Source organism: Lathyrus oleraceus, chromosome 1 (assembly GCF_024323335.1).
Source record: "Lathyrus oleraceus cultivar Zhongwan6 chromosome 1, CAAS_Psat_ZW6_1.0, whole genome shotgun sequence".
Classification (NCBI taxonomy): Eukaryota; Viridiplantae; Streptophyta; class Magnoliopsida; order Fabales; family Fabaceae; genus Lathyrus; species Lathyrus oleraceus.
In genome coordinates, this window is record NC_066579.1 from 205028751 (window position 1) to 205048003 (window position 19253).

A 19253-nucleotide genomic window follows, 5' to 3' on the forward strand; every position below is an offset into this window, starting at 1 on the left:
GTTTAGGTTAAAATCCCTAATTTTGTATGGTTGTTTGGAATTGTTAGGCTTTGATGAGTATGCTCGATTGTGGTGATTGATTGTGTTAAAACTGCAAATTAACGTTATATGTTTAGAGTATTGTGTGAGTTATAATTTTCTGACATGTGGCTTTTTACGGAATCGAAATCGGAGGTCTGGAAGTCCTCCAACGATGAAAAACGCAAAAAATTTTGCATTCTGTTTTTTTGTTAACGCAGGAATAGCATTCTATTTTGCGTTAACAGGTTAACCAAATGCGTTAACCGGTTAACACTGTTAAAAATCTGTTAGAAATTTGTATTCTGTCTTGCGTTAACAGGTTAACCAAATGCGTTAACAGGTTAACACTCTTGAAAATCTGTTAGAAATTTGTATTCTGTCTTGCGTTAACAGGTTAACCAAATGCGTTAACCAGTTAACACTGTTGAAATCTGCCAGGAAGTGTATTCTGTTTCGCGTTAACAGGTTAACCAAATGCGTTAACAGGTTAACACTGTGTGAAAAGTGAAAATTTGAGATTTTAAATGTTGTAATCATTTTGAAATGAAATCTAATTGTGTGTATTTGATGATTAGTGTATATATGGTGATATGTGGAATGCTAAGATAATAGAGATGATCTTAAGTGCATATTATGTGAATGGTGTAATTGTTATGAATGTGTATATGTACCATTGGTGGATAATTCACAGATTTGAATTATGGTGATATGTGGAATGTTAAGATGGTAGAGATGATCTTAATTACATATGTGTTGGTATTTGTACATTCATTCATGGCATGGTCGGCTTCATGGTGGAAGCGGTGAAACTGTGGGTTCACATGGTAATAGACGTTGATCCTTAATTGGAAATAGGCATAGCAGCCGTTGATCCTTAATTGGAAATAGACGTAGTGGCTTGGATTCTAGATATTGAATTGAAAAGCGGTGGAACGTTGGGTCCATATAGACGTTGATCCTTAATTGGAAATAGGCGTAGTGGCTTTGATCTTGTCCGGATCGGAAGCGTGGCTTGTATTCTAGATATTGAATCGGAAAGCGGTGAAACGTTTGGTTCACATTGAGGTACCGCATGCATAGAGTCACATGTCTTGCATTGAGTCACATTAGAGTTATGTGATAATTGAGTGTATGCATTGTTGTGATTGTGATGTGTGTATGAGATATGGTAATTGAATTTGGTGATGTTTGAGTACATAACTTGTCAAAATATGTGATTATGTGATAATTGTAGTTATGTGTATTTTTGGGAATATAGTATTGGATTTTAATATTGTACTCCTTGAGTTTTGATGAATGTTTGAAACATGTGAAATAAATGTTGATTAATATTATTTACATGGTTATACAAAGTGTGATGAATTCCTTTAATTGTTAATTTAATCATTGTGCCTGATTATACTTCTTCATAATGATTTGAATTCTCACCCTTTCTGTTTGAATGTTACCTTTACATGGGTATCGTGCAGATACTCAGGAGTAGTATCGCTGATGTAAGTGGAAGGTAGCTCATTCGAGATTTAGCCGGAGAGCTTCCGTATTCTAGTTTGGAGACTAGGTAGGTATTCAATGCTCTGGTCATGTAACACGGGGTAGATAAGTAGTATTGAACTCATATCTTATTTGGATACGTATTACGTTATTACTTGTGAACATGTTTGATTGCAATTGCTGTTTGAGATGCCATAGTGCCAAATATTCTGGGTATGGTTTTATTTTGTCTTGAGGAGATTATTGAGAGATGATCATGGTATGGTACATGGTTCATTTTATGAAATACATGAGTATTCATTCTTTTCCGCTGCGAACGCATATTCTTGAATATTCATGATAACTGAGATGGGTTATTTTAAATGACCAGGTGTATTGTATATTGATGATGAATGATGTTGGTTTTTGAAAGCTTTTAGTTTTTGAGAACGTCGATGTGACGCCCTTTTGTTTATATGCTTACTTATTTACTCTGATTATATGTTAAGTATTTTGGGGTAGAAAAAAGGGTGTCACACAAGACATCTTCCATAGGAAGGAAAAAAGGCCAAGTTTCCACACAATATCATGAAATATGGGAGACTTACAATCTCACTTACTAGAATTTTATGCCTTTAGGGTCAAATTTAGCTCTATGTTAAGCAATCGTAATTGGACTTATGTAGAAGTCACAACTATATGAGGCCAGACAATAAAAATTTAGGTGCTAATGCATGTTAGAGATTTGGTATAATCAACCAAACTCCTAAAATATACCACACACTAAAAGAAAGGATCAAAAGGGATGAACCTATCTCCTCCATACTTATATTGGTCCATCTGACACAAGGTCATTGGTGAACCAATTAGCCTTAGGATATTGAGACTTCATTGGTCATTGAAAGGGATGGGAAAGAATAGGGATGAAGATGAAGGGGAAGGGGAAGTGAGAGAAACACAAATTGGTCATGGGAGGAATTTTATCCAATTAAAATCGTCCATTCATTTTGGGAGATGAAATGTACATTTCATCAATCCTCTAAATCCAATGATTTTAATCCAATAAAAGTCAAATCATCCTTGACCAAGGGTAAAACAAATAGTCAAACATCACAAGACCATAAAAATGGCTCAACACAATTTTTACATAATTAATCAATTAAAAATCAAATTAAAAATGCATTAAAATTCAATTTAATTTGGTCAAAACCTAAAATATCTTCAAAACACCAAATGAATAGCCAAGAGATTTATCCTAGGTCAAAAAAGGTCAAAGGACCTTAGACAAAAAAATTCATCAAATTTTAATAGTCAGAAGTATTTTTAAACAATTAAAAATATGCACAAAAACATTTAATTCATGAAAAATATCAAAATTAATCCAGAAAATAATTTTAATTTAGAAAATGAAAGAGAAAAATATTTAAAGATTTTTGGTGAAAGTCCCATATATTTTGGATTAAAAGTGAAATTATTATGAATTAAACAAAATAAAGCAATTAAATGAAAAATCAGAAAATACAAAAAAACAAGGGCCATCAGATCTCCCTCATTAATTGAGGTGGCAGATCTGATGGCCACGCGTGCGCTATCCATGGTGGACTTGAGTTAAAGCGCCACACGCGTGGTAATCGCAACCAAGGGCCAAGATTAGAATGTTGGACCAATATCAGATGGTCGAAACCTTTCCAACACACCACCGGAGCCCTAGCTCCTGTCATCTTCTCCGGTGAAGACCACCGGACTGGTCCAACCTAAACTTTATGAAAAATGGAAAACAAGGACACTATTTTGAAGAGGAAATGCTCAGGATCACGAATCTGGCCTCAATTTTCTCCAAATCCAAGTATATAAAAAGATACAGGGATTTGAATTTTGAGGATCATGAACTGAGTTGCTTCGATTTGACCTTAAAGCAACTCAATCTTCTTGCCTACATTGGTAGGACTTCAGCCAACCAAAAATCACAAATAATAGTGAATAATTGAGAGAGAATCGAAGAGATGAAGTTTCTGAATTTTCACCTTCGAGTAGCTTAAAATTTGCTTGATCTTGATCTGGATTTGCTTGATTCTTCCTCCTCTTGCTTATAGTGATCAATTGAGATGGAAAGGGCAATGAATTCTTGGAGTTTGAACTTCAAAACATAAGGTGAAATTCAAACTAGATTTCAATGAAATCCTCAAGAAATTCATTGGAGTGGGGGGTCTGAGTTGTCTTGGCAAAGCTTGGGTCGGGTGTTCAGGCATTTCTGAGCTCATGGCACTTGTATTTATAGGCTTACTCAATGCTCTTTGCACACTTCCATTAAAAATCCAAAAATAGAAATGATCTCATGCAAGCTTGCATGGGCGTGTAAAAATCCCAATCAATGATGTCAAAGGGTCCAAACTTGATTCCAAATGATGTTGAAACGAAATCAAGGGACCATGCAATGTTGAAATGAAAATTGGTCACAAATCTTTCCAAATGGGGCCATGCATTACACCAACGAGCAAGTCCTTCAATTTTGATCCAAATGAGACGATCTTGGACTTTTTATAAAGGTGGGATCAAGGGGAACAACTTTCATGTTGAACACTTTTCTATTTGAATCTTGGATCATGATGAATTTTGAGGTGGATGTTTGGAAAATAAAACATATTTGAAAATTTTCTAAGTACTAAGTCAAATGTTCACTTCATCCACCTTGAATAACTTTTCCTATGGGCTTCAAATGGAAAAACTTCCTTTATAAAAGTTGTATCCCTTTCAAACTTATTCAATTTGGTCACAAATATGACCTCATTTGGATTTGGCATGAAGGAGTTATGCATTTTATAAGTTGAGGGAAATCACTTGTTCAATGGTAATGGCCCAAAATGACCTATAATGTTTCCTGTTGGAACATGCATTTTTTTTCAAGTTGAATTTTAACTTCTTTCAAACATAAAAGTTGAAAAAGGACATCTTGACTTTAATCATGGAACTTTAATGGCTTTCATCTCATATAAATTGAGAAAGTTATGGTCTTGGGAAGTTGACCTCCTAACTAGGGTTCAGACAAAATAACCTATACTCTTTCACCATAAAAAATGACTTTCCAAGAAAAACTAGCTCTAGAATTCAACATGAAAGTTATTTTTAATGTCATTATGAGTAACCTTTCTCTTGGAATCATTTTTATATGACAAAATTGTAGGAGATAGGGTCTATGGAACCCCAGTTTTGACCAGTTGACTTTCTCTGGTCAACCACCATGAACCAACTTGCTAGCTTGACATTCTCTTGACCCTTGGGACTCATGGAGGATCATATATGTGTAAGATGATGTAATATTAAGTATCCCTTTAAATCTTTGATCAATTGATAAAGAAACTTGTTGAAGAAGTCATACAAGATACCTAGATGATATAGGGCTTCCAAGGCAAACAAGCCTCAAACTCTTGATGAATTCTTGATCAAAATGATATGTGAAGACCATGGGGATCCATATATGATGTCTAGAGTCAATTTGAACCATCTCTTGATTAGTCTCATTGCATTGGGGGTCTTAAACTCTATATATGATCTTGATGAGGCATAGGTGAGCATGCACACTACCTACAAAAGAAATAAAGCTATACATAGACATATTTTTGGTATTTTAGTTACTAAATGATGAAAAATAAAGTATGATACAATCAAAATGTGCTTGGTGATCTCTCCCACTACAAAACCCAGTGAATGAAGGGTAACGAGGATGCCAAGATGTGATTCCAAAGCTAAAGCACATGAGATAGCATGAGGGATCTTAGGGTTAAAATTGGGGTATTACAGCTGCCCCTATTTAAGGAAATTCTAGTTGAGGATGTGAAGGTTAAAATCTTCGTATCGACTCAGTAGAATGGAGTTAAATAATAAAATATAGAAATAAATTTTGGTCCCTAAGAGACCTCATGATGCATATGATATGAAATGCTAAAAATAATCTTTGTGGGGAAAATATTGCCACAAAGAAAAAGAATTCGGAGAGACTGAAAGTCCATAGGAGTATAATACATTCCATAAGGAAAGCTCACTGGGGAGACAAAGACTCTGGGGGATAAAAAGTTGTGCATAGGCCAGGCTATGACTTAAAACTACTAGGGGGACGCGAGGGGAAATTTCCATGAAAATAAATCAATGGAAGAACTCAGTTGGGGATAAGGAAAAAATATGCAAAGTAAAACGGGTAAGTCAGAACAAAACTGGAATACTCGTACCGAACAAGGGAAGGGCGACTCCACTGAGGGAATACGCACTCAAACTCAACTTGGGAAGAATGAACTTCAACGCAGGAGTACCAGAAGTATATTATCTATTATCGGATACTGGGTAAGAAGATAGTATATTCTGACATAGGGCCATCAGTTACCGATTAGGGTAAACATATCAAGGATGACTCACTAAGGAAAAAGAGGTGTATTCGTTACCGGTTACTGGGTAAGAATATCCTACTAGGGAACATATCAAATAGGATTTACAACTATCGGATACTGGGAAGAAGACCAAAGAGAGAGAATATCTGTCACCGGTTAAACTGAACATATCAAGGATAAACTCAAAGGAAGAATATCCGTAATCGGTTAGGATGAACATATCAAGGATAGACCACCTAGGGAAATGGGAAGAATATCCGTTACCAGTTAGGGTAAACATATCAAGGATAGACTTCCTGGAAAAAAGTAGGAATTATATCTATCGGTTACTGGATAGAATACCAAAGAGAGAATATCCATCGCTGGTTAGGATGAACATATCAAGGATATACTCAGCATGGGGAAGAAGGACCGCAAAGGGGAGAAAATCTTTCATCGTTGGGCAGAAGACCGCAAAGGGGAGAAAATCCTTCATCGATTATGTAAGACCCCAATTTTGACCCTAAGATCCCTCATGGCATCATAACATTGCATTTGCATTGCCTCAAGGATCTTTAGCATCTTGGTTCCCTTTGCCTTTGGGTGGGACTCCTTGTGATTGGTTTGAGATCACCAAGCATGCTTGAATTATACATCATTGTTTCTCTTACTTTTGTTTACTAACCAAAAGCACAAAAATGTGTCACTAACATCTTTTGTTTGAAGCTTGAGTATCATCCAAGACACTTTGTGGGTTCAGTCAACACAAGGGAATGGCTTGAGATACTTCCAACAGGTTCAAATGAGATATATTCGTCAGTCAAAGCGTTAATCTTGAAGGAGAAAAAGTTTGTTCATGAGCTGTCATGCTCGCTAGGCGAGCAGAATGGGTCGCTTAGCGAGTCCAAAGAAAAGCCACCAGAATCACCTACGCTCAGAGGAATTTCTTGAACTGTCATGCTCGCTAGGCGAAGCCCACGTGTTTAAAAAAAATGAATAATGAAAAAAAAAATTAAATAAATAAATAAAATATAACAGAAAAATTTTGGACTTGGGCCTCTCTCATTTGAGCCTACAGGTCCACAAAAATCAGGTGATAAATTCAGAGTTTCAGTGAAACAAAAGGAAATTCTATTCCTATTACCCTGGCTGGGAAAAAGATAGTGAGAGAAGAGCTAACAGAGTTCAGAGCAACCTCCAGAGACTGAAGGGAACTCATCTGCAAAGAACCAATTCCATCTCATATAAACCCTCAGATTGCATTGCAAACCCAACCGGGAAATTCAATTTCATTCGATCTCTCCAGTCAGGTTTGCCTTATTCCCATTACTTTATGCTTTTAATTTGAATGCTCTGAATGTATGAGGTATTATGGGTGAATTTGATACCCTTTTGATGCATGTGTTTGACAAGAGGTTTAGACCTCATACCCTTGGTTGCTTTTTGTGAGCTTTTTGTGAATTTTAATGGCATGATTCATGTGGTTACATTTTGATTTGGGGGGAACTCTTGATTACCCTATCTTGTATCTCTAACCTATTTGTTGAGTTTTGTTTTGTGAGGGCTCATATGACTCTTGCAGGGATAGCTTGCTTGGTGTTCCACTTTATTTGTGGGGTACCACCTGGAGGTTTATTCCGATTACCTGTACTGACTCGCTTTCTTTGATGGTGTTTAGCTTGGAAGAGTCTTTGGGTTTCTTATTTATCTAATTATTGTTACTTCGGATCTTTATCCATACGGTAGATCTCTCGATCCCTTTACTTTTCCCGCATGTTACCGATTTCTTAGGTTTCGTATAGCCTCTCGTGGCATGTCATTTAAGGTAGCGCGGTTCCTTCATCTAGGACTGCCTTTTTGCATGAGCATCCCTAAACACCCCAAACTCATTGATTTTTCTTCTCCTAAGAACACGTTATCTCCTTCTACTACAGGCGAGTAAGTCTCCAAAGGTCGAGCACCCGGTAGATTGCGTAGGTGGTCGAACTACGTCTTGCTCTGATTTTCATCCCAAATGAGATACGTAGGCATAAGACGCGATGTCTTAGCGAGCACACTCCTCTTTAACCCATAGGTAGCCGAGCTACGAAGACTCTGATTCTCAGATTCAAATGAGATACGTATGCAGTGGATGCGACGTCCGTGCGAGTCATTTTCTTTTGACCCTTCTTTTAGTAAGTAGTACATTAGATAAACATACACGCTTTTCTCATCCCTTCAATCATGTTTGCACAAATAAATTTTCAAAAAAAAAAACAACAACCTTTGCAACAAATGTGAAAAGTGCTCCATAGGAGTACCTAGGATGTTTTGGGTGCCTAATACCTTCCCATTGCATAACCAACCCCCTTACCCAGATCTCTGACATTTTTACTAGTTTTTGATTCGATAAAAATTTTAGGTTTTTGTTCGCTTTCTAACCATTCCTTTGGATAAATAGTAGTGCGGTGGCGACTCGACTTGTATGATTTACCTTGGATTTAGTCAATATATCTAATGGCAACGAATACCCCGCTATAGAAAAATGGCGACTCTGCTGGGGATCGAAACATCCTAGTGGGTTTTGCTTACTTTTCATATTTGTTGTATTGTATTGTATATTTTTTTTGTGACATATTTTTGTGCAATTTGGGATTACTGTATTGTATGTAATGATTGAATTGTTTGAATATTAATTCCTTGTATGCTAGGTGATCTTTGTGAGATGAGTTCTATACCCGGACTCGAGTGCACTTAGGATAGGAGAATGGCATAGTCTTGTCGACTTGTGTGGAGTTATTCCTTAGCAAGTTGACTTGCAAGTCCATTCACTTGGTGGAGGTTAGGTTGGGATCAATAATGTCACACAAGTAAGTTGTGGTTAGACATTACTATTTCCAATATAGACCTTAGAAGCCAAGGACCTTAGTTTACCAAGCCCATCTTGGCCTATTCTTAGGATGTAGTGCGAAAGTCGTTCAAGTGTAAGATTTGGTACGATTGTTACGCGATACTACACTCATAAGAGTCTCTCTTGAGAATATTTTCGGAATACGAGTAGTCGTTTCTCCAATAATATCTGAAAGATGGGATGATGACTATGGGAACCTCTTGAAGAACATGTTTGGAAGGTTTAAACCCTAGTACACTCCCTTTTGGGTGGTTCTTAACCTAACTCCATGCTCGTGACTTACAACAAACCCTTGATTCATGGTTGATCCGTTCATGAATCCTTAATATCAATGGAACTTGGGTGTTGATAAGGTGTAAACCATAATCCACCAAAATGGATGATTGATATTAAGGATAACATGATCCATCCCATGACCTTTGTTTGGTGTGCTTTGCTTGATCCTTGAGTGTGATTGTTGCATTCATGCATTCATGTACCCATTTGCATCCATATCATCAATAAATAAGAAAAATTTCAAGGAACTTAAGGGGTTTATTTGCAAAATTTTCAGACATGGAAAGACAAAGAAGGAATACAAAGAAGCACAACTTCAGGCAACCAGATTTGAAAGAGTTAAGGAATCTGACATCCTATGTATTAGATCCTTTGGGTTTCAAGGCTCGTTTTGGGAAGCTTCTTCCTCTTCTGACTACTCAGGTGGATGAAGGATTGGTGAGTGTATTGGTGCAGTTTTATGATCCCTTGTACCGTTGCTTCACGTTTCCGGATTTCCAGCTTTTGCCTACCCTTGAGGAGTATGCTTACCTTGTGGGTATACCTATTCTAGACCAGTTGTTGTTCAGTGGCTTGGAGAGTATTCCTACTTCTCAAGAGATAGCTGATATGTTACACATAGATGAATCTCTGGTTGGTACTCATGTGACTGCCAAAGGTGGAATTCAAGGTCTCCCTTCTGAGTTCCTCATTGCTTAAGCTACTATCTATGGGAAGGTCATGAGTGAGGACGCCTTTGAAGCCATATTTGTACTTCTCATCTATGGGCTAGTATTATTCCCCAACATCGACAAGTTTGTGGATGTGAACGCTATTAGAATCTTCTCTACTCTTAATCCCGTTCCGAGTCTGTTGGGTGATACCTACTTCTCTTTGCATATGAGGAATGCAAAGGGTGGTGGCGCCATTGTGTGTTGTTTGCCTCTGTTGTATAAGTGGTTTATTTCTCACTTACCTCAGACGGTCGCTTTCAAGGAGAACAAGGAATGTCTACGGTGGTCCACGAGACTTATCTCTCACTAATGATGATATCTCTTGGTATAACCATGTGTATGATGGTGTGCAGATTATTGACGCTTGTGGCGAATTCTCCAATGTACCTCTTCTTGGTACATGTGGTGGGATTAAGTACAATCCTGTTTTGGCACGTCAGCAACTTGGGTTCCCCTTAAAGGATAAACCCAATAACATTCTATTAGAGGGTGTTGTAGCACCTCAAATTTGCACCTATCATTATACATACCATCTCATATTAGGTCATAGCATATCATGATCCATTGCATAGCATTGCATTGTCCCCAGTTGCCTCAAGAGCAAGCAAGTCAAGAATTAGGTCAAACTGATCAGGAGATCAGTCAACCAAGCAAGCAAGGGTGTTTCTCAAGGAGCCAAGGCCCTAGGGTTTGTCCAACAAGTTCACATGACTAGAGGGTCCATTTGAAGTGTTTAAGTCAAGGGTTGGATGTTCAGAAGCCATCAGTTCATGCACAGACAGTCAGAAACCCTAGAAAGTCAAAGTTGGTCAACTGTGGTTGATTTTATGGTTTTGATGGATGGAAATGGTTTGAGAGAGTTTATTCATGTCCCAATAGGCCTCATATATCATGGCAATCAACATCATTGAAGAATTTGAAGCCAAACAGAAAATTTCCAAAAATAGAAACTGGACCTGTAATTTCAACTGCCAAAAATGGAAACTTCTTGATCCCAAACTTACATCATGATACAAGCTTCAAATGAATTTTTGCCCAACATGAAAGTTGAAGATCTTGTTCTCCCATTTTCAAAAAGTCCAAGAACACCCAAATCCCATGTATGGTTGTCAAGATATGATCAATTCAATTTCAAAAATTTGTGAACTTCAACAAGCCATATCTCATGAACCATAAGGCCAAATTTGATGGGGTTTTTTCCTACAAGCTCCATTTGTTCCCCTCTTTCCAAAAATGCATTCATCATGAACCAAAACCTTGCCAATCAAAATGCCATTTTTGAGCTTGATTTTATTAAATTCAAGTGTGCAAAATGTTGACTTTTGGATTTAGCTATTTTTAAGCAATTTGGCCATTTGGGATCTGTTTTAAATGTTATTTGCAGCCTGTTTTAAGGCCCAATTCGTGCAGGACCATACCTCCACATGCACCTTTGGTTCAAAGTTAGCAAAATGCAAATGGTTCCATTAGAGTAAAACAAGCTTAGCACATGATTAATTAAGGTTAAACAGTCAATATATAATTCATTTTCTGCACAAATCAACCCTAGAAGCAGCTGCAAACACACAGAAAACCTTCATTCTCTCTAAACTTGCATTTACACGGTTTGCATTTTTTGAGCAAAAACCCCAAAACCCTCGAGCATCCCTTGATTCTACCATCACCTGGACTTCATTTGAGAGCCCTTTGCAACCTCAAATCCCTGCTGGAAGTTCCATTTCGCGTTCTGTTTTCTCAAGGTCACATCCATGGCATCTCAAGTTTTGGATATTTGCAAGCTTCACTGAGCCAAGGCATTCTCACTATCCATCATTGGGAGCACAAAGAGCATCTGTTCGAGCATAGCCAAGCCAGAAAATACTTGAATCCTCATCTGCCTTGCAGATTTGGTTAGTTTTCGAATCATTTGTTTTTCAAATCTTTGCCATGCTTTGTGTAGTCCTTGCCATGCTGAATCTAATGCAACTTGAATCACTTAAAACCATTGAGAAATGCATGAGATATCTGGGTTTGAAATTGTTTGTTCATGTTGATTTCTGTTCGATTCATGTTACTTAGATGATTTCCATGCAAATAAGGTTTAGAATATACATGCTGGATACTTGTTGTGTTGATTGCTGTGCTTAAATTCATGTTCTGGGCATTTTGATTTTCATGATTAATTGTTGATGATGAACACATGCTTGCCGTTTCTTAAATCCTAGAACCAGTTTCCAGAAATTCACATGAGCTCGTGATAATGTTTGTTTGTTGTTTGAACTATGATGCTGCTTGAATATCAATGCCATGCTGGTTGTGTGATTCTATTTGAAATTCGAGCATGAAGATGAAGTCACCCTGTTGTTCATGAACCCTATGAATCTGCCCAGAAATTTGCATGAACCGTGTTTGATTTGTTGCTGTTTGATGATTGCACGAATATCATTGCCATGCTGTTTGAATATGTTGTTTGAAATTTGTTTGATGATGGTGAACCATGAAGATGAATATTGAGTTGCTGTTAGAAACCCTAGAAGCCATCTTTTCCAGAATTTCAACATGATTGGCCTCGTTACTGTTCCATTGGGAGGCCACCAATCAGAACATTTCGTTCTGCCTCCCTAAACGCAGCCGTTTGGGTTAGTGAGGGCCTTATTTACAACAATGCCATTCGGACCATTTTATTCCATAATTAATTCATTTTATTTCAATAAACATTTCATTTGATCATCACACCTTTGAAAATTCACAACTTGCTCATTTCAAATCCAAATCCAGTGGGGATTTTTGCATCATGATCATGAGATTGTCTACTTTTTTACCATGATTTTTAATAATTTTTTGGATCATTGGTTGTTAAATGGCCTTAGGGTTTGTTTTATGTGACCAAAAATGATACATGTTGCCAAATCTTTTGTGAAATAATCATGTTGCATCCATTTGAGTTGAAATTTTTTGTGGTTATTCTACACTCATTCATGCTTATTTGGGTGTAAATTTCATGATTTTATCATATGTGGATTGAGAGCTTTGAATTTTTGAAGTAAGGTGTTACTTTTGGTGTCACCCCATGGTTGTTCATTTTCATGAATTTTGTTGACATACTTCCTGACCTCCAATTGATCCAATTTTTTGCATGAATCTTCTCTCATATGTCTAGTTTACTTGTGATTTTTCTTGGAATTAATTGTGCTATTTTCCATTTGTTGGAGATTTTTATTCCCTGCCTAGTCAAGTGTTGACTTTGTGTGACACATCTGGCAATTTCATTTGGGAAATTCTCATGCCTTATTGTATGATCATGAAATTTTGCATGTGCATACTAGACATCTTGAGCTTTGCATTGGTGTTGATCCCATCCATTTCTCATCTGTTTTCATTTAGTTATGATTTTTTGAAGATGACACATGCTTTGTTGACTTCTTTGTGCACACTTGAAATTGTGTTGACTTCCTGATTTTAATTGACTATCTTCCCATGATCCAATTGAGCTGAAATTTCATATGCATGCTATGTTATGGATTGTGATTGAGTATGAATTATTTCATAATTTTTGGAATTGATTATGTTTGCTTTTGAGCTTGGTCTTGCTGTTGACCTTTTGTATGCTTCCTTTTGCCATGTTTTGACTTCTTTGGTCTATAAAATGATAATGATGCATGATATGAGTTTGAATCCAATTGTTCTTGCTTCTTAAATGCTTGAACTTGACTTTGGTTGACTATTTGTTTGCTGTTTTGACTTTCCCTTTTGTTTTTGACCCTAGGCTTGCCCTAGTGGTCTTTTGGACTTATGTTGAGTTCATTGTTTCAGGTTAAGCATCAATGCTTCAAAGAAACCATACAAATTTGGTTGAGTTTGATTATATATCATGTGCTAACCTTTGTTTTGTAGGTGGTATGATTCATATAGTTGGGTTTTGTGCTTTTGCACTTCTGTTTATTGATCTAACTGTTTGATCCCTTTCTTTCTGATTTAAACTGTTGAACTGTTTACTGATAAGTTTGACTTTTTCAGGTACTCTTTAGTTGCTTTATTTGCTTGCTTTGCTATTTAGTAATTTGCTTTTGAGGTATAATTACTCTCTCTTCATGTAGTCTGGAGACCCGGCCTGTTATTTGGCCGGGCAAACTGTCTGAAGTCCTCCTTAAGAGGCAATGCTTGTGTGTGTTTAATTTTGTCCCAAGCAGGAAAAGTCCTTCAAATAAGGCAATTGGTAGATCAAAGGGATAAGCAACCTATCCCCTACTATTCAGTGAGTCTTCTCCTTGCTCCCATTACATGGTTGTAGCATTGAGATCCAAAACCAAGATCTATCGAGTCAATAATGTGTAGAAGGGTTCCCACTTTCTGAACCCACACATTCTTGTCAAAATGCTCTCCCTGGCCAGGGATAGAAGCAATGAGGCACACCCCTCATCTCCTTTCATCTGCTTCACCTTAGCCTCTCAATGGCAAGGTTAAGAGCAAATCTTTGACCTTATTCCAGTTGGCCTTAGTGCCTAACCCTCTTGTGTGAGCCTCCTTGTTTGGCTATAGAGTGTGCTGTTTGATTCTCATTGATTGATTGATTGCTTCATATGCACTTGTTTGCTTGTATGTTATGCATTTATCATCATCAATTGCCATTAATGCATGATCATCTCTTTTGTTTGTGTGACATTGTCATTGTTGTTTACCCATTGAGGACAATTGTAAGTCCATTGTTTTGGCATTTGTTCCTATGATATGGAAGTGAGTATAAGACCATCACATTGGCCACTCATCTTATCTTCGCTTGTTGCATTGTTTGTATATGAGGATGCAATTGTAAGTCCCACAAGTTGGCATTTGTTTTCCTAGGATCATACTGTGTATGTCAGAGTAAGCCCAGACAGATTGGCATCTGACATCCATGTTTTGCTTTCTTTGTTTATGAGAGGATGCAATTGTAAGTCCCACAAGTTGGCATTTGCTTTCCTATGATCATATGTGGAATTAACCTAAGTCCAGATAGATTGGCAGTTGATTTCCATATTTCATTTTTGTTTTGTTCTTTTGAGGAGATTAGTGTAAGACCATTGAGTGGCCTCTGATATCCATTTCTGTTTTAGGAGATTGGTGTAAATCCAGCTATTGGTATCCGATATCCGCTTTTGTTTGTGAGATTGGAGTAAGACCATTGAGTGGCATCCGGTATCATTTGTTTGTTTGTTTATTATTAACTGCCCATTCCAAAGGACACACTTGAATCATCTCCTATATGATTTCAAGAGGTGAACCTCCTGAGAAGTTTTATTTTCCATCTTCATCCATTCATCTCTCATTGTGTCCTAAACCTTTTCACACTTTGATTTCAAACTTAACATAGATGTTGTGCAAACATTTTCATGTTTTCCAAACTAAAAACCTGGACCCCAAGTCCTTGACTTTTCCAAACCCCATTTCATAACACTTCCTTTGAATCAATCTTAATTATACTTTGACTCCACTTTCATAATCACAATCAATTAACTCCACTCATTCACTTGTTTTGGCTTTGTCCATTGTTAATCTTTTCATGCATTAGCCATAGGTTTCAATTATCATTGTGGTTGATGTAAACCTCACCTTATCTTTAGTGAGTCGACTATAAGACTTCCGTACTAAAAACAGGGTTAACCCCTCTAGTACGTCGAAGCTATCCTCGCATGGTGGATGTTGGTCTTGGTCGAGTTTTCTCCCATTGATAATGAAAAGCCTCAGTGCTTGTGTTTAAAATTGAATCCACCAACTTTTGGAAATCTTTTAGCCGAACTACAGCGTTTTGATCCTTACCTTTGATGGAAGGTACGTAGGCAACGGGTTCATCCGTTCAAACCCAATAATAAAATTGTATATTCTTTTCTCACCATCCCAATCATGTTTGCACAATGTTTATGTCATAACAAATAACAATTTAGTACAACAAGTGTGAAAAGGGCTCCCTAGGAGTACCTAGGACGTAGTGGGTGCCTAACCCCTTCCCATTGCGTAATTTACCCCTTACCCAGATTCTCTGATCTTTTATTAGTTTTCTACGTGTAAAACTTCTTAGGCTTTTGTTCGCTTTTTAGCCAGTCCTTTGGATAAATAAAAGTGCGGTGGCGACTCGAAATTTCAATGTATCTCTTGCTTATGATTTAATCGATAGATCATATAGCGACGAATACACCGCTACAGAAAAGTGGCGACTCTGCTGGGGACTTAACACATCCTTGGCGGTAGTGCCTACTTTTCACCGTTGTTGTGCTATATTGTTATTTGTTATTCGACATATTCTTGTACGATTTGGGATCACTGTATTGATTGTAATGTGTGAATTGCTTGATATACAAATGATGTTTGCTTTGGTGATCTGTGAGATGAGTTCTATACCCGAACTCGAGTGTACTCTAGGATAGGAGAATGGCATAGTCTTGTTGACTGGTGTGGAGTATTCCTTAGCCAGTTGACTTGCGAGCCCATTCACTTGGTGGAGGTCATGTTGAACTAATAATGTCACACAAGTTATTTGTGGTTAGGCATTATTCCTTCAATCATGTGCCGCAGAAGCCAAGGACCTTAGTTTACCAAACCCATCTTGGCCTATTTTTAGGACCGTAGTGCGGAGGTCGTTCAGATGTCAGTTCTGGTACGATTGTTACGCGATACTACACTCATAAGAGTTTCTCTTGAGAATATTCTTGGAATACGAGTATTCGTTCCTCCGATAATATTCGAAAGATGGAACGATGATTATGGGAACCTCTGATAGAACATGTCTGGCAGGTTTAAACCCTAGTACACTCCCTTTGGGTGGTTCTTAACCGAGACTCCATGCTCGTGACTCTCAACAAACCCGTGATTCGTGGTTGAGTCGTTCAAACATTGTTAATATCAATGGATCCCGGATCAGGTGTAAAACCTAAAATCCACCAAAGCGGCTGGTTGATATTAAGAATGTTAGAGCCGGTTCATGTACCGTTAATATCAATGGAACTTGGGTGTCGATAAGGTGAAAACCTAAATCCACCAAAATGGATGATTGATATTAGGGATACATAGAGCTTTCCCACGACCTTTGTTTGGTGTGTCTTGCTTGATCCTTGAGTGTGTTTGTTGCATTCATACATTCATGCATTCATCTGCATCCATATCATCAAAAAGAGAAAATTTTCAAGGAATTTAAAGGGTTATTTTGCAAAATTTTCAGACATGGAAAGACCAAAGAGGCATACAAAGAAGTACAGCTTTAAGCAGCCCGATGTAAAAGAGTTAAGGAATCTGACATCATATGTATTAGATCCCTTGGGTTTCAAGGCTCGCTATGGGAAGCTCCTACCTCTGCTCACCACTCAGGTTGACGAAGGATTGATGAGTACCTTGGCTCAGTTCTACGATCCGTTGCATCATTGCTTCTTATTTCCAGACTTCCAGCTGTTGCCGACTTTGGAAGAATACTCTCACCTCATTGGGATTCCAATTCTGGATCAAGTTCCGTTCAGTGGCTTAGAGAGTATTCCATCTGCTCGAGAGATTGCAAGCTTGTTGCACATAGATGAAGATCTGATTAGAGCTAATCTGACTACCAAAGGCGGAATTCAGGGTTTTCCTTCCGAGTTCCTCATTGCCCAAGCCACTTTCTATGGGAAGGCCATGAGTGAGGATGCCTTTGAGGCTCTATTTGTGTTACTCATCTATGGATTGGTGCTATTCCCCAACTTCGACAAGTTCGTGGACATGAACGCCATTAGGATCTTTGCAGTCCTTAATCCAGTTCCGACCTTGTTGGGTGATGCATATGTCTCCATGCACCTAAGGAATATGAAGAATGGAGGAGTCATTGTCTGCTGTCTACCCCTGCTGTACAAGTGGTTTATTTCGCACTTGCCGCAGACAGTTGCTTTCAAGGAGAACAAGGGATGTCTACGGTGGTCTCAGAGACTCATGTCTCTCACCAATGATGATATCACCTGGTATGATCGCGTGTATGATACCGTTCAGATCATCGACTATTGTGGGGAATTCCCTAATGTGCCTCTTCTTGGCACATGTGGTGGGATTACCTACAATCCCATTCTTGCACGTCGTCAGCTTGGGTTCCCCCTAAAGGATAAGCCTAATAGAATTCTGTTAGAAGGCGCATTCTTTCAGGAGAGTAAAGATCCCCAAGGCCTGAAAGCCAGATTTGTCCGTGCATGGCGCAGTATTCATAAGAAGAGTAGGAATGAGTTGGGTCCGAAGAACTGCATTGCTTTGGAGCCATACACCTCTTGGGTCAGACAGAGAGCTGCCACCTACTTGATGCCGTATGATCATCCAAGACCTACACCGTTGGATGTGGCTGGGCCTTCAACCCTCCCTACCCAACGTATAGAGGAGTTGAGAGAAGAAGACCTTTCGCGTGCTTGGATCCGTGAATGAGAGGAATTGCTGCAGCAGCTCAAGGAGAAGGACGCTATGATTGAATTTCTCGAGCACCGAGTGATCGACGATCCGAACGACACTTGGACTTCTCTGCTTCCTCAGTCATCCAAATTCTGGAAGAGGAAGTATGATCGACTTGCAAAAGAGAAAGCTGACATAGAGGCTGCCTATGAGAGGGAGATCAAGAAGTTGTGCACTTCTCGTCTTCCAGCATCCCGAGCTTCTAGGGATCCATAGGATGTCATTTACCTTTTCTCTTTGTAATGAATCAAAAATGCTATATTTCTTTGTCTCAATATATTGAATGAAATATTTCCATGAGCAACTAAAATGTTTAAATATTCAAAATATTGCAAATAATACCCTAAGGGTTCCTTGAAAACAAAGCATTTGCACAAGCATTGCATGCATCATCTTTGCATAAACAGGTGTTCTCGTGCTGTCTTCTTACCTTCATTCCTGTGTCCAGACAGGATAGCTGATCAAAGGCCACACCGCTACTCAACAAGGCTCAACCATCAACGCAATATGGACCAGGTTCAAGCCGAGTTAGCTGAGATGAGGGCTAACATGGCCCAATTCATGCACATGATGCAAGGGGTTGCGCAGGGACAAGAAGAACTCCGAGCACTGGTTCAGAGGCAAGAAGCTGTTATTCCACCGCCCAACCAGCCTCTACAAGAAGGAAATCCAGTTCCTGACACTCCCGCTGCTGCTATTCCCGTCAACAACTATGCTGTGGGTGAAGAGTTGAGGGGTATCCGAGTTGACGGTCAACCGATTGCTCCAGATGTTGCTAGTGCCAGAGTCATTCATGTTCCAGCTCGTAACAGAATTCCGATTGTTGACAGACAAGAGGATTTGTTCACTATGCTCAGCGAAGACGACGACATCTTGGGTAGAAATGATGCGAGAGATCGCAAAGTTGAGGCCCTTGCTGAGAAGATCAGGGCAATAGAATGTCAAAACTCCCTCGGTTTTGATGTTACAAACATGGGATTGGTTGAAGGACTGAGAATCCCGCACAAATTCAAGGCACCGTCATTTGACAAATACAACGGTACCTCCTGCCCTCGCACCCATGTGCAGGCATACTACAGAAAGATATCCGCATACACTGATGATGAAAAGATGTGGATG